This window comes from Ambystoma mexicanum, chromosome 5q (assembly GCF_040938575.1).
Source record: "Ambystoma mexicanum isolate Mex_15411 chromosome 5q, UKY_AmexF1_1, whole genome shotgun sequence".
In the NCBI taxonomy this organism is placed as follows: domain Eukaryota; kingdom Metazoa; phylum Chordata; class Amphibia; order Caudata; family Ambystomatidae; genus Ambystoma; species Ambystoma mexicanum.
In genome coordinates this window covers 65,414,252-65,428,284 of record NC_090933.1, presented here as the reverse complement: position 1 = coordinate 65,428,284, position 14,033 = coordinate 65,414,252, and positions in this window count along the sequence as shown.

Sequence of the window (14,033 nt, the reverse complement as noted above, 5' to 3'; positions counted from 1 at the left end):
ACCAACGATCACACTCCTGCTCTGGCCCTAGGGGCTATAGCCCATCTAACCATAGAGGATACCATGAGTTCGCCAACAGAACACCACATGGTGGGACTGATTTCTGCACTAGTTCCCGCCCAATACCAGGATTTTGCAGGCGTATTCGACCATGGTTCTTCCGAAGTGCTTCCTCTGCACCGTCCCTACGACTGCCCAATAGATCTGATTCCGGACAGTACAGTACCCACGGGCCGGATTTATTCCCTTTCCCCTACTGAAGAAACAGCACTCAAGGAGTACATTCAAAAGTCCCTTCGGTTAGGCCATATTTGTCCGTCTACTTCGCCTGCAGCCAGTCCCATCTTTTTCATTCCCAAGAAGGAGGGCGACCTACGCCCATGTGTAGACTACAGACGACTTAATGCTATCACAGAAAAAAAACGATATCCCATTCCCCTGATTACGCCACTGCTTGACCGTCTCTCTCATGCTTCTGTTTTCACGAAATTAGATCTTCGTAGGGTTTATGACCTAGTCCGCGTTCGTCCTGGGGACGAATGGAAGACCGCCTTTTACACTCGATATGGGTTGTATGAGTATACGGTCATGCTGTTTGGTCTTTGCAATGCCCCGGCCACATTTCAAAGATTCATGAACAATATTTTTTCCGATATTCTGGATGTGTTTGTTGTCATCTATCTAGATGACATCCTGATTTATTCCCGAACCCTGAAAGAACACGTACCCCATGTACAGGAGGTACTCTCGCGTTTACAAAGACACTCACTCTTCACGAAACCAGAGAAATGACAATTCCACGCTGACACCGTGGAATTTCTCGGTTTTCATATTACACCTGGAGGCTTAGCCATGAACCCCCTTCCAAAGTACGGGCCGTATTAGACTGGCCGGCTCCAAAAACCCTAAAAGCGCTTTAGTCATTCCTTGGCTTTGCAAACTTTTACCGACGGTTGGTCTCCTGCTTCCATTGCCTGTTCCCCCCAGACCCTGGCACACTGTTACTATGGATTTTATCACCGACCTGCCCCGGGTCCAGAGATTTGACACTCTGTGGGTGGTCATTGATTCCTTCTCTAAGATGGCTCGTTTTATCCCCTGCAAGGGCGTTCCCTCTGCTCCGGCATTAGCCAGACTGTTCTTTGAAGGGGGTTTTTGTCTCTTTTGTTTACCCACAGTCATTGTCTCGGATAGGGGTCCTCAATTCACGTCACACTTTTGGCGTGCATTGACCAAACTGCTTGGCAGTGACGTACACTTCTCTTCAGTTTACCACCCCGAGTCGGATGGTCAGACGGAGAGACTCAATCAGACCTTGGAACAGTTCTCGTGGTGCCTGACCCTGCAGCAGCAGACATCCTGGCTAAGAGTTATCCACATTGCTGAGTTCGCCTATAACAATGCAGAACATTCTTCCACTGGGTTCTCCCTGTTCTATGTCTTGTATGGTCAGCATCCCCGGGTTCTGCCCTTCCTCGCCATGCCTTCCTCGGTCACCCCTGCTGCCGCTGCTTGTGCTAGGGACCTGTCCTCCATCCACGCCCAGACCACGACTCATCTACTCGAGGCTCAGGCGTCCATGAAGGCTCAGGCGGATAGGGGACGGGTGGTGGCCCCGTCGTATACAGTGGGTTCTCGTGTCTGGTTGTCCACCCGACACTTGCGGCTGGCGGGATGCCGTAAACTCCTCCCTCGCTTTGTGGGTCCTTATGTAATCACCCAGGTCATCAACCCTGTGGCCTTCCGGCTTGCGCTCCCAAAGGCCTGGCGGATTCACCCAGTCTTTCAAGTCTCCCTCCTCAAACCTTGCCCTGGTCCGACTCGGCTTCGGGCGCCTGTGGCTCCAGTGTCCTTGTCTTCCCCTGATGTATTCGAGGTCTCTGGTATCCTGGGTTCACGCTTTTGTAGGGGTTGCCTTCATTATCTGGTGGACTGGTCTGGGTTTGGGCCTGAGGAGAGGTCCTGGGTTCCCGCTGTGGATGTTTGCGCTCCGCGCTTGGTGGCGCATTTCCATCGGGACAATCCTTCGTGCCCACTGGGTCATGGGCCTTTGGGTGGGGGCTCTGTCACGTCCCTAGGAGTTCCCGTTGTTCCCGATGTCACCCCTCAAAGCCCCAGACCCCATACCTCCACTATGCCCCATCTGCAGGCTCGGATCCGAGACCCACCACTGCCTTCCTCCCGTGTTCCAGGGTGGCAGCGCCAACAGCCAGCCCACCGCTGCGGACGCCCGCTCCATTGGCGTATTCCGTGGCGGCTGCGGAATCAGCCTCGTTTCCTGCTTCCGCGTCACGTGGCCGACACCTCCCGCTCACGTGTAACAAAAACACGATCACGTGATGCGGACCACATGACCGGAAGACAAACATAGCACCGCTACTTAAACGCTCGGATACGAGTGTTCAGTGCTTCACAGCTGTTCTCGTGACTACTGTTTGGCGCTACGTTCATTTTTGGTTTGGCTCACTTGGAATTCGACCTTGGTTTGTTTCACTGACTGTTTTTGGATTGCCCTGTGTTCTGGCTCTTGGATATTGGAACTCTGGTTACGAATCACGGACTGCCTTTGGTCTTCCATTCTGATACTCGTCTTGGTTTTGCTTTTCCTGGACTTCTTGGTGGACTCCATCAACAGGTGGGGCCCGGTGCCTTCGGGGACTTGACCTCCCCTCTTGGGAGGAACATCCTGCATCGGAGGCGAGGCAATGGTGGGTCCCGGAACCCCTCACTAGGTTCAACTGAACCGCATCTATCAGCCATTGGTAAGACCGTTCCTTTCTTGTTGTTTGGTTTGTGATTATTGTTGTGGCTAGTTACTTAACCAGTGTTTATTTGCAGTGGCCCAGGGGTTCCCAGAGGTTCGTGGCTCCGGAAGATCATCCCCCACCTGTGGCCTCAAGGGCTGTACAGAGAGTGACATTTGTAGTCTCTCTGTGTGGCACTTGTGGATGGAGGTATCCTCGTTCTACACGACAGTCAAGACACAACAGGTAGGTTCTGGGGCTCCGTGTAGAAGCAGCGTCATCGTGACTGGCGCGTGAACTGAGATCTGTATATGCCCAATTTGGATTTCCTCCACATAGGGGGCCATGGTGTTTGCAGCTAGCAAGAGGTCAATCCGCGAATATTCATTGTGGACATGCGAGAAGAAGGTATAGTCCCTTTCTCCCTGGTTGCGCAGTCTCCACATGTCTATTGTCTCGGTTTCCCGTAGGAATTCGGCCATGGCCATGGATTTGCTGAAGTCTTCCCTTGAGGCTGGAAGAGTCTTGTCCACACTCGGGTCTTGGGGGAGGTTAAAGTCTCCTCTGATTAGTAAGTGGCCAGCAGAGAAGGCAGTGATGGTAGGGAGGAGGTTGCGGAGAAATTGGTCTTGCTCTTTGTTTGGACCATAGAGTGCCACCATGGTGATCCGTAGTTCAACTAGAGGCCTTTCAGGAGCAGGAATCTCCCCTCCGGGTCTCTTTTGATAGTAATCTGGGTTAATGGCAGATCTTGACTCAGCAGGATTGCGACTCCTCTTTTTTTCTGTGTGGCTGAGGTGAAGTAGCATTTAGGGTAGCGTCGGAAACGTATCCGCTTTTCGTCTTGTGCTATCAGATGGGTTTCCTGGAGGTAGACAATGTCAGCTGCTAATTGTTCCAGTCTGTGTTCCACTGACTTCCGTTTTCTTGGCGCGTTGAGACCTTGTACGTTCCAGGTCGTGATGGTGAGTGTTTTGTTTAACAAACCCATCCTTTAAGCCTAAGGTAGTCCAATTCGTAATCTTCTCTAAAGGTTGATTGTTCCAATTTTTTTGGCTCCTTCTTCCTCCAGCCCCCCCCCTTTGTGAGGATCTCCCCCCTCCCCTTTCCCCCGCCCCTATCTCCCCCCACCCCCACAACAATAACAAGGTTTCTGGACCAGTCTTCGACCAACACGGCAAACGGCCGGACTGGTGTAACAACTCTGATGGAGGCAAACTGTGCCTCTTCTGTTGACCAGTAAAGTACAGGTTGATGATGTTCGGCGTTTGTTCGTTGGCGGGGTTAAGATCCGTTTCCGGCCTTGTTCAAGTCTCCCATCCTGGACTAGGCGGGCTGATAGGTCGCCTGGGCGACTTGGCTTGAGGGACCTGGGGGATAGCTAGTCTGTTTAATGGGATAAGCCTGAGCCATTTCGGTTTCCCTTCCCACCAGGTCGGTGATCAATCCGGGAAGGGGCGCGGAGCCCCCCCACTTAAGGCTGCAGCTGGTGGGAGCTTCTTACTTAGAGGTTGTTATCCCTTTTTGGTTTGCTCGGCGGACCTCGAGGTCTGCGGTGACCCGCCACCTTGGTCCAGGGCCCCGGAGGGGTCTCTGTGGGGTCTCTACGGGGCTCCCGCAGCCCTCCCGGGGGACTCCGCCTCGACATCCGGGTTCACGAATCGCTCGGCTTCCATGGGGGAGGGGATTAGTCGAGACTTTCCCTCCCAGTTGAAAATTAGAGCTGTTGGGAACCCCCATCGATAGGTCGTTTTTCTCTCCTGCAGCCATTCAGTGAGTGGTTTCAGGGCTTTTCTTTTAGTGAGTGTGGCCACTGCCAGGTCTTGGTACAAGGAAATTTCAGCATCTCTGAAGCTAATTCGGGCCGAAATTCTAGCTTTGCGCATGATTTCTTCCTTGACTTTGTAGAAGTGAACTCTTGCTAGGACATCTGGCGGGGAGGTTACATTTTGTTTGGCTCTAACCCTATGACCCCTATCCAGTTCCAGGGGGGCTCCGTCTGGGAGCGTTAGGATGAAGCGGAATAAGTTGTTGACATAGGTGTTGAGTTCTTCCTCGGGGACGGAACTCGGGATTCCTCTCATTCGGATATTGTTGCGCCTAGACCTATTTTCCGCTTCTTCTTGCTTGTTTTCAAGGGCTTCACATCTGGCCTCTAGCGCGGCGAGTCTGTCCGCCCCCTCTCCAATTTCAAAGTTTTGCTCAAACAGGGTTGTTTCTATTTCTTCTGTCCTGGTTTCGACTTCCCCCACTCTCTTATCTAGGGATGAGATTTTGCCTTTTAATTCGTCTGTGCCTTTTTGGTATTCCTTAGTTATGGCAGATAGGAGCTCCTGGAGGTCTGCTTTAAGGACTGCTTGGGTTGGCATCTCGATGTTCGGGTCAAGGGGTGCTCCTACAGTATCATGACGCTCCCCTTTCTTCGTCTTCTCCCCCATGCTGGTAGGCAGCAGCGTAGCTATGTCAGTTTGTTTAGAGGGTTTCTGATTCCTGGACATTGTTCCCTGTAATTTTAGCAGGAAACCGGGCAACTCCTCTCCCGGCGTGGCCTGTTTTAGTTCACCGGGGGCCCCCTTTGACTTGGACCACCGAGCTGGACTGTCCTGCCTGGTGGCTCTGCCGTGGGGTGCTTAGCGTGATTGGCCGCCTCGTTCTATTACTATCTTAGAGCTCCGGTGGGGAGCGACAGTGCCGCCAATTGCACCCGGCCCGATCCGCTTCTCTGGAGGCTGGACGGGGCCGCCAGGCTCCTGGAAGAAGATGGGCTGGGCTCCCCAGAGCTGAGGTATGAGATAAGAGAGGGGGGACACAGCCTCCTTTTCGAGTTCGAGTATGGGCCCCACACCCAGGGTGATCCGCAGCCGACCCTTACCTTCATGTATTCCCTGGCCATTTTCGTGTGCATTATTATCCCCATTGCTTTCTACTTTCTGATGTACTTTCCAATATACTTTGTTTGTGTGCCATCTACTATTCTTGTCTATTTTGTCATGTGTCTGTAGTTTGTGAGCATGTAGGCTGTAGTGGATGGAGGATGTGGAGCATGATCCAGCACATGGTCAGGGTAGGTGTGTTATTGGAATGGCAGTGTCTGCGTGAATGTGTCATGATGCTCATTGTGAGAAACCTGAAGGTGTCTTACTTACAAGTTCCTGGGGATCTGTCATCCAGGTGGCCAGGACATGGCCATCGCTATTGGATCCAGTTCCTGGGGGTGGACCATTGCAGAGGATCACCTGGATGAGGGGTCCTCAGGGAGTGGAAGTAGGACAACGATGGGTGAGACGCGGAACCCCCTTCCTTATAACATCTTTTCCCCATCCTACCCCGTATGATATTTAGAAGCTCTAACTCCCCCTCAACCCCTTTTCTGACACAAACACTTTCTTACACCGCGAAAGGCAACAGACTAACACCAGAGACATTTCCCTGACATGTCCCATCACAAGGGTCAGGCAGAGTCAGGCAACTGGCAATACCTACACACACCTGACAACCCTTTCCTTTCCCCACAGGGATAAAAGGCGGAGCATGAGAGCACACTGGGAGCAAGGCAAAACGTATGAGGAAGCAACTATTCCAGGATGGCAGTTCAAAAGGAGGAGAAATGCGGCAAGGACTGAAAGGACAACAAGGAGGGAAGTGCCCTTGCCGTTTTCGACCCAGACCCGCAAAGCCCCCGTAAAAGTAATCATAAGACTGGGAACTACAGCTAGCGTGTGGTATAGCAGATATCAACGGTGCCCAGGGCCCTCTCACACTGATAACCAAGGTGGGGAGAGGCACTTGCTACCGTGGTACCATCCTTGACTCCAGAGACAAGAAACGCCAAGCGGTTCAGCACAGCTGGTGAGTCGGAGGGAGAACCGATAGTAAACCGAACTGTGTTGAGCGAATGCTGCAAATGGCAACATTATATGAATTGAAAGAACTTATGAACAAAAAACATGTGTGTTACTGAACTTTTAAAGTCCAGGGAAAGACCAGCTGCAGAGTGGTCCAGCTCCACGTGGGCGCTCATTCGAAAGACTCTGGCCAGTCCCCTTTTGTCGAAACTACTGATACCAGAAGGCCAGTAGGAGAGCCTGCCATAAGAGGTGAAAGTGGTCATACAAGGGTCGAGTGAAACGCCCTTTTACAGTCGAAAGTCTTTGACACGTTGTGGATGCCAACTGAACTGTGTTTGTGGCAAATGTGAACCTGACTGAGGAATGCCTATGAATTAGGGTGAAAAGTAACACACCCGAGAACATTGTATTAATCGACTTGTGTAAAGCCTGACTGGGGGCTGAGACCCGGGCTTAGGTAAGAAGAGAACCTAAGGGGTCCAGAGTGACTTTCTTGCGAATCGAGGCAAGTGTGAACCCGACGGAGGGATGCCAAGAGAAAGATAGGGGAAGGGAACCCCGCTTTCCGATGAACTGTGAAATTGCAAACTAAGGCAAGTGCAAACCTGACGGAGGGATGACAAGAGAAAGCTAGGGGAAGGAAACCCCACTTTCTGATGAACTGTATATCTGGCAAATGTGAACCCGGCTGAGGGATGCCTGCAAGTTGGGATGAAGCATAATAACCCAGAGAACATTGTGTTGACAATGCTGAGGGATGTCCACAGTGAAAGGTTGTTTAAAAAGACATTGGGCCGCATTGTAAGTTTGTCTGTCTGGAAACAAGGGTGCCGCTAAGCTCACCGGCACCCTTGTTTTCCGGACCAGCAAACTACGTGTTTGCCTGCAGTGGCTGCTGTGCCCGATAGGTCTGACCCTGCCGGGCGCAGCGGTCACAGTAGGCAAACCCTTCACAGAAGCACCAGCACCGTTAGCAACAGTGGCATTGCTTCCGTGTCCCCACTCACATAGAGTCCCATAGAACTCTATGGAAATGGGGACTTACAATTTACTGGCGCCAGATATCCCGGGCTGCTAGACTTGTAATGAGCCGGAGGCACCGGGAAGTCAGGTGCCAGTACATTTTTACGGGTCCGGCGGCAACCCGCCAGTAGCACCAGCAGGGTTAAAGCCGGACCCGTAATGAGGCCCATTGAGACTCGGAAAACTACAAGTGAAAATATTGTAAGTAAAAGGCTGTAGTGAACCCGACGAAAGGAGGCTAACATTCTTGAAGGATCAGAGCCCGGTTGAGGGGGATTCAGGGGTGAAGACTCATCACCCAACATAAAAGATTACGGAAAGGAACTTTTGTTTTGTTATTGTTGACACCACAGACCCTCGGAGGCAAGAGACTTTGTAGGAAAGAGACTTGGCCACTGAAGGTCCTGATATCGCTGAAAATAACTGTAACCTTGTGCTGGAGAAGCCCAGTTGTGTATTGTGCTCAGGAGTCCCGCTTTGTCTCATGGTAAAAACGTGAGGAAGTGAGACCCCAGCTATACCATCCTGACTTATCATTTTGTGAACAATTCTTTCTTTTCTAGTGAACATTATCCCACACTATTTTGTAACTTAGCGGTTACGGATTGCCAATCATTTTTTTTAGTATAGGTCCTTTTTATTTGACAAGACGCCACTAGGACTGCCTTATTATTACATGATGGTCGTAGCTTGCTCACATCTTAGATTTAGGTTTAGATTAGGTGTTTTTCTCAGCCCATTGATACAGTTTAATAAACACCCTTGAACTGTGATCACTTGTGTCTGTCTTTACTGTTGCCACCATGAGTTCCTTACAGCATGTGCATTTGCATGTATGTCAGGTGAGTAGTCCTGTGATGGAGGCAGTGTGCCCACTCCATCAATTATGTGTACGCCAGGTCATGCAGCTATTGGGAGTAGAATTTGCAGGCATAGAGGTGGTCTGCCATGAATGGGTCAACATCATCTTGTGTAATGTCCACGCACAGGCGAGACAGTACATGCAGCAACGGCAGGTTCCCACATGGATGGGTTATACGCATGTTATTCCAAAAGTGTGGTTATGGGGTGTGTGGGCAGTAGGGTGTTTTGTGCCATGCATTCATGTGCATTCTGTGCGCATCTACCATGGCCTGCCTACATCCTGGGGAAACACACTGACTTTGTCCTCTGCCAGCACCTCTGGCGTCACTTCCTATGCTCATCTGCAACTGTGAAGGACCCACTGTTTATTGCGGCCTACCTCAACTGATTAGTGGAGAGGGAGTCATACATTCGATGGCTTGTTAAAATGTGTGTGGGGGTCATGAGTCCTTCGCCAGATGACTATGAGTATGGGTGTCCTGTTCTGTCCTGTTAGTATTTTACACAGAGTGTGTCTTGAAGGGCTGGTCTATGGACATCAAGCAGTTCCATACAGGATACATTCGGAGAACAGGTGGGTATGCTGCGAATATGCGTGTGCCCGTGCGTCCCACGATGAATGACTGTGTGCATTGTGAGACCTTGCATGAACATATGCTTGTTTGTGTTACAGGGCCAGTTTAGGACTAGAGCACAGGGCAAGGATGCACCTCTACATCTGATGTAAGCACCCTTCATTACTAGCATGTTCCATGAATGTGTCTTGCTGCTAGCTGTGGGAAGTGATGTGTTTCACTTCCCATTTTGGCTTCTGACTGTGCCTGCCCTCTCCTTGTCCGTAGATACATTGCTGCTGTCTGTTGCCATTGCAGAATATTTGTCCCAGAAAAAATATTTTTCCGAAAAGTGACTGTCATTCACCAACCGTTTTGCAGCTAATTGTTGATCATGCACAGTGACATGTATGGACAGATTTTCCTGCATGCAGTGCTATGCATGGTGACCAACACACTCATGCTACCTTTGTGATGCGATCTCCGTGATTTTCAATAAAGTGTACAGTTACTCCATGCGCCATGAACATGTCTGCGTATCATAAATGGTGGTTTCTGCTCATGCTGGTGCTTTTGCGCAAACTTGGCTACTTGCAGCTTCTCTCACGTGCAGGCTGAATGGCTATGCAGGGATGTGGGTGCAAGCAGCATTGTGGGGAGATGTGCCATTTCTTGTGGTTCATGCAGGGACCCTGTGGCAATCTACTGGTGGACATGTCATGGTGCTTTACGACAGGTCGTCTGGGGCAATGTCTTACATCAGGTAATCAAGGTACACTGATGTTCAGCCTTGTGCTGTGTTGGCCATGGGCTGTCATGTTGGGTGGAAGGATGTTGAGGGCTCACATATTGGGAGGCTGTTGTCCGCAGTGGGTGTGTGTGTTGCAGTGCATCCTTATGTGGGCAAAGTGGAGTAGTTTTCACGGTGTGGGGCGGACCTTTCTGGTGTGTCAATGTTGTTCCAAGTTGCGTCCTCTCCCCCTGATCTCTCATGCCATGTGGTACAGGTCTGCAGTGTGCATCAACATTTGCAGTTCACCACCAGCCCTCACTATCCGTGCCCTTGATGCCAGCGATGAAGTGTCATCATGAGTTGTGTGTTCTCTGTGGTTGCATATGTTGCTACTTAGTGACGTCCAGCTTGTTGTAACCTGCTGTTACAGGGCCTTATGTCATCAGTGCATCCCCTGGCACTTCCTTGGTGATTTTGATTTTTGAATTCACACTCCGCTCACCCGTATCCCCCTACCCCCATTTCTTTGATGTTGTTATGCCTGCCTTCCGACTTTGTACTTGGTGGGACCAGTGCATCTCCTTAGGTGCTTGTTGTCGCTTAACAGTGTTCCATCATCTGTGCATCCCAAGGTGCAGTCACACAGTGTTCCCATTGTTCATTGTGCAATTTTGGGTGGTGGGATGTTTGATATGCTCACTCCATGGGGGCACTTTCAGACTCCTGCTCTGATTGAAGGCTGTATCCTTTTTGTTGCCTACAAATGCATTGTGCACCAATAGTTGGCCATGCATGTGTGTGATGTCATTGTAGCTGAGGTTCCGGCTGTGTGTAAGGACACCACATCCATGCAATATGGTAATGAGTTGTTCACCATGTCAGCTCACTGATGTGTCCCAGTACAACTATGGCCCTTCTGCGCTAGTGCCATATGAGTTTGCATTGTGTACTGCTTTCTTGCGATAGCCTCTTTCCATACAATGGGTGGGTGGTGGATGTTCCACCAGGGGATGACATACACTTCGCTTTACACACGGCATGTCAAGTCAGCCAATGTCTTCTTGTTGGTCCTCTAGTGTGACTTATTAGTTACAGCTCTGTGGAGTGTATTTGTTTGACAATGTGTTGTGTGCAATTGGCCATTGCTGTGCGTATGACATCCAGACAACTGGTCATGTGTGGCATGTCATGTAGAGCTCATGTGTGGTGGTGTGTGTGTACGTGTGGACACTGATGCTAGATCCGGTTTGCTGAGTGGCACTTGGAGTTTGAGTGCTGCTGTGTACAGTGGAGTTGTTGTTGATCCCTGCTTACTCCATGATCATCCCTTATAGGATTTTGGGGATGTGCAATTTAAGCGTGGCAGAGTGGTTGTTTGTATCTGCCCATTGCTTTTTCGTGCAGTGCGTGGCTGGGTGTGCAAGTGTCCATGGTTGCAATGTGTCGGCATCGCCAGATGTCTGTTTCCATGGGTGTTTCAGGTAGGTGAGTTTGACAGGCCATGTCTGGCACATGTCATCCTTTCATCATAGAACCGTCACGTGTCCGGTCACCGTTCCTTTCTGGCAGCATGCATGCTCATGTCAAGAAGCTGCTAACCAGCCGCTCCCTCACTCACACCGGCCTCTGCTCTACTCTCTACCTCCTCTCAATTCATCCTGCTGGGTGACCTCAACATCCATCTTGTCTCTCCTGACTTCTCAAGACCCTTCTGAACCTATGCGACTCTCTCTCCCTCTCTATCTTACCCTCTGGCTGTACGCACACAGCGGGCCACACTTTGGATGCTTTCATCTCCACCGACATCCCTCTCTCTTCCCCTCTCACTACCTCTCTCTCTTGGATGGGCCACTCCCTTCTCTCTTCACATTTAAAGCTCACCTCTCCTCTTGCATCGGCGCACCCGGTGCAGCCACTTGGCTTCATAGTTACCAGACCCATGAAAAGAGTGACAGTGGCTGCCTTTGCCTCACCTACGCTCCTCCTCCTACTCCTGTGGCTGACTCTCAACCTGACGCAGCCCTCGCTACCTTTAATCTCTCTATCACTAACACCCTTGACACTCTTGCCCCTGTCATGAGGGTCCAACTGAAGCCTTCCAAAAAGTGTAACTTTTGGTACGACTCCGATCTGGCTGCCCTCAAACGAAAGTGTAGGACAGTTGAGCGGAAATGGAATTAATCAGGCGTATCCTCTGATAAACTGGCCTGCCACCTCCTTCAAAGGCAATGTCAACTCTGCAACCACACCAAGAAAAGAGTCTTTATTCAAGCCTGCATCTCTTCGGCATCAAACAACACAGCCGAACTTTTCAGTCTGTAAGGAACTGGCCAATCCTGCAGCAGCGTCCTCCTCTGTCACACACACCCAGGACCATTGCTCGGCCCTGGCTGCACACTTCACTGACAAAACCCAAGACATCCTTTCCTCTCTCACTTCCACACCACATCACACACCTACACCTCTGGAGCCTCCATTGGCACCTCCACCACCTATCCTTTCTTCTCTCACTCCCGTCACACCTGATGAGGTTACCAGACAAGTCCAGTCTGCAAAGGCTTCCCCCAAACAGGTGGACTCTTGCCCCTCCAAAACCATTAAGGACAACATTGACTCTCTCGCTCCAGCCTTGGCTGATCTCTGCAATCTCTCTTTTTCCACTGGAGTTTTTCCAACTTCTCTTAAGCACTCCCTTGTGCATCCTCTGCTTAAGAAACCATCTGCTGCCAAACTTCAGACAATACTACGAAGCAACTCAGCTCCGGGTCATAAGGGAATGGCTGTGAGGGGGCGAGGGTCAGATATGGGTAGAGTTGGACAGGGCAGTGGCAAAACACAATTTAGAGGAGGTACTAAGGTTGCAGAAAGAACACAGGCCTAAACATATGTACGAAAGCTCAATCACGAGCCTAATGGCAGACAATTGGGATAGGCTGGCTAAAGTGAGGGGAATCACATCCTTCCCACCTCTCTTCGCATCTGTATTCAACAATGGGGAATTCTCAACCGGGACTGAGAAGGGAGCGTTTAGGAAATGGCAGGAGGGGGGATGCAAGCGAATGGGGGACATGTTTCAGAAGGGGGAGATTCTGACATATACGAGTGCAAAAATCTATTTGGGATAGTGAAGGGGAGAGGCTCAGGTACGCCCAGAGGCGCCACTGGCTGCTGCATCCGTCCAACAAGAAAGCGGCCTCTAGAGAGGTCACCCCATTCGAGAAATTCTTACTGTCAAATGACGTATCCAAGGGGTTAATCTCTAATTTATACAGAATACTAGAGGATGCTGTCCCTAGGCAGCAATGGCCATACATGACCAGATGGGAGCAGATGATAGGGAGGGACATGTACAAGGAGGAATGGACAAAGCTATGAAGGAAAATTCTGAAATTGGCCATAGCCTCTCAGCTACAGGAAGACTGGTACAAAATACTATTTGGGTGGCACTACATGCCGGCACGCCTACATAGAATCTACCCAGAACTCTCAGGGGAGTGTTGGAGAGGATGCGGGAATGAGGGAACGGCTGAACACATATGGTGGAGGTGCCCGAAAATAGGTCCCTCTGGTAAGAAGTGCAACAGGCACAAGACCAGGCATATGGGAGAGGTGGGAGTAGGCCACTGGAACAGATCCTAGTGGGCCTGAAGGAAGGGGGTGCAGCGGGGGAACCCAGCAATAGAGAAAAAGCAAGAGTGATATTGATTCTAGCGGCAACGACGGTAATCGCGCAGAGGTGGAAGAGCGAGGATATACTGACTTTCCAAGACTGGCTACGAAAGATATGGGACATAGTAGCCCTGGAATGGGCGACGTATGCCATGAATGGGGAGGTACATATGTTTGCGAAGGACAGGGGTGAAACGTTGGCCTTCCTCAAAGATAGGATAGTTTGGTGCCCTCACCGCCTCAAGCTCCGAGACTTGCAATAAATACACAGACTTTGCATAAGCGAGAACAACATAGATATGAAGGAGAAAATGCCCCATGGATGAGCGGCGGGGGGGGGAACGTTGGGGAAATGTTCTTTTCAAGTTGTAAAACCAATAAAAGATATTTTTTAAAAAAGAAAACTTCTGCTGACCCCTCCATTTTGGCAAACTGCAGCCCTTTCGCTATCACCCCATTCCTGGGAAAACTCCGGGAGAAGCTGGCTATCTCTCAGCTCACCCCCCACACTGAATCTGCTGGTTGCCCCCACGACCATCTGTCTGGCTTTAGAGCATCCAGAGGCACGGAAACTGCTCTCCTGAACACCCATGAAGAC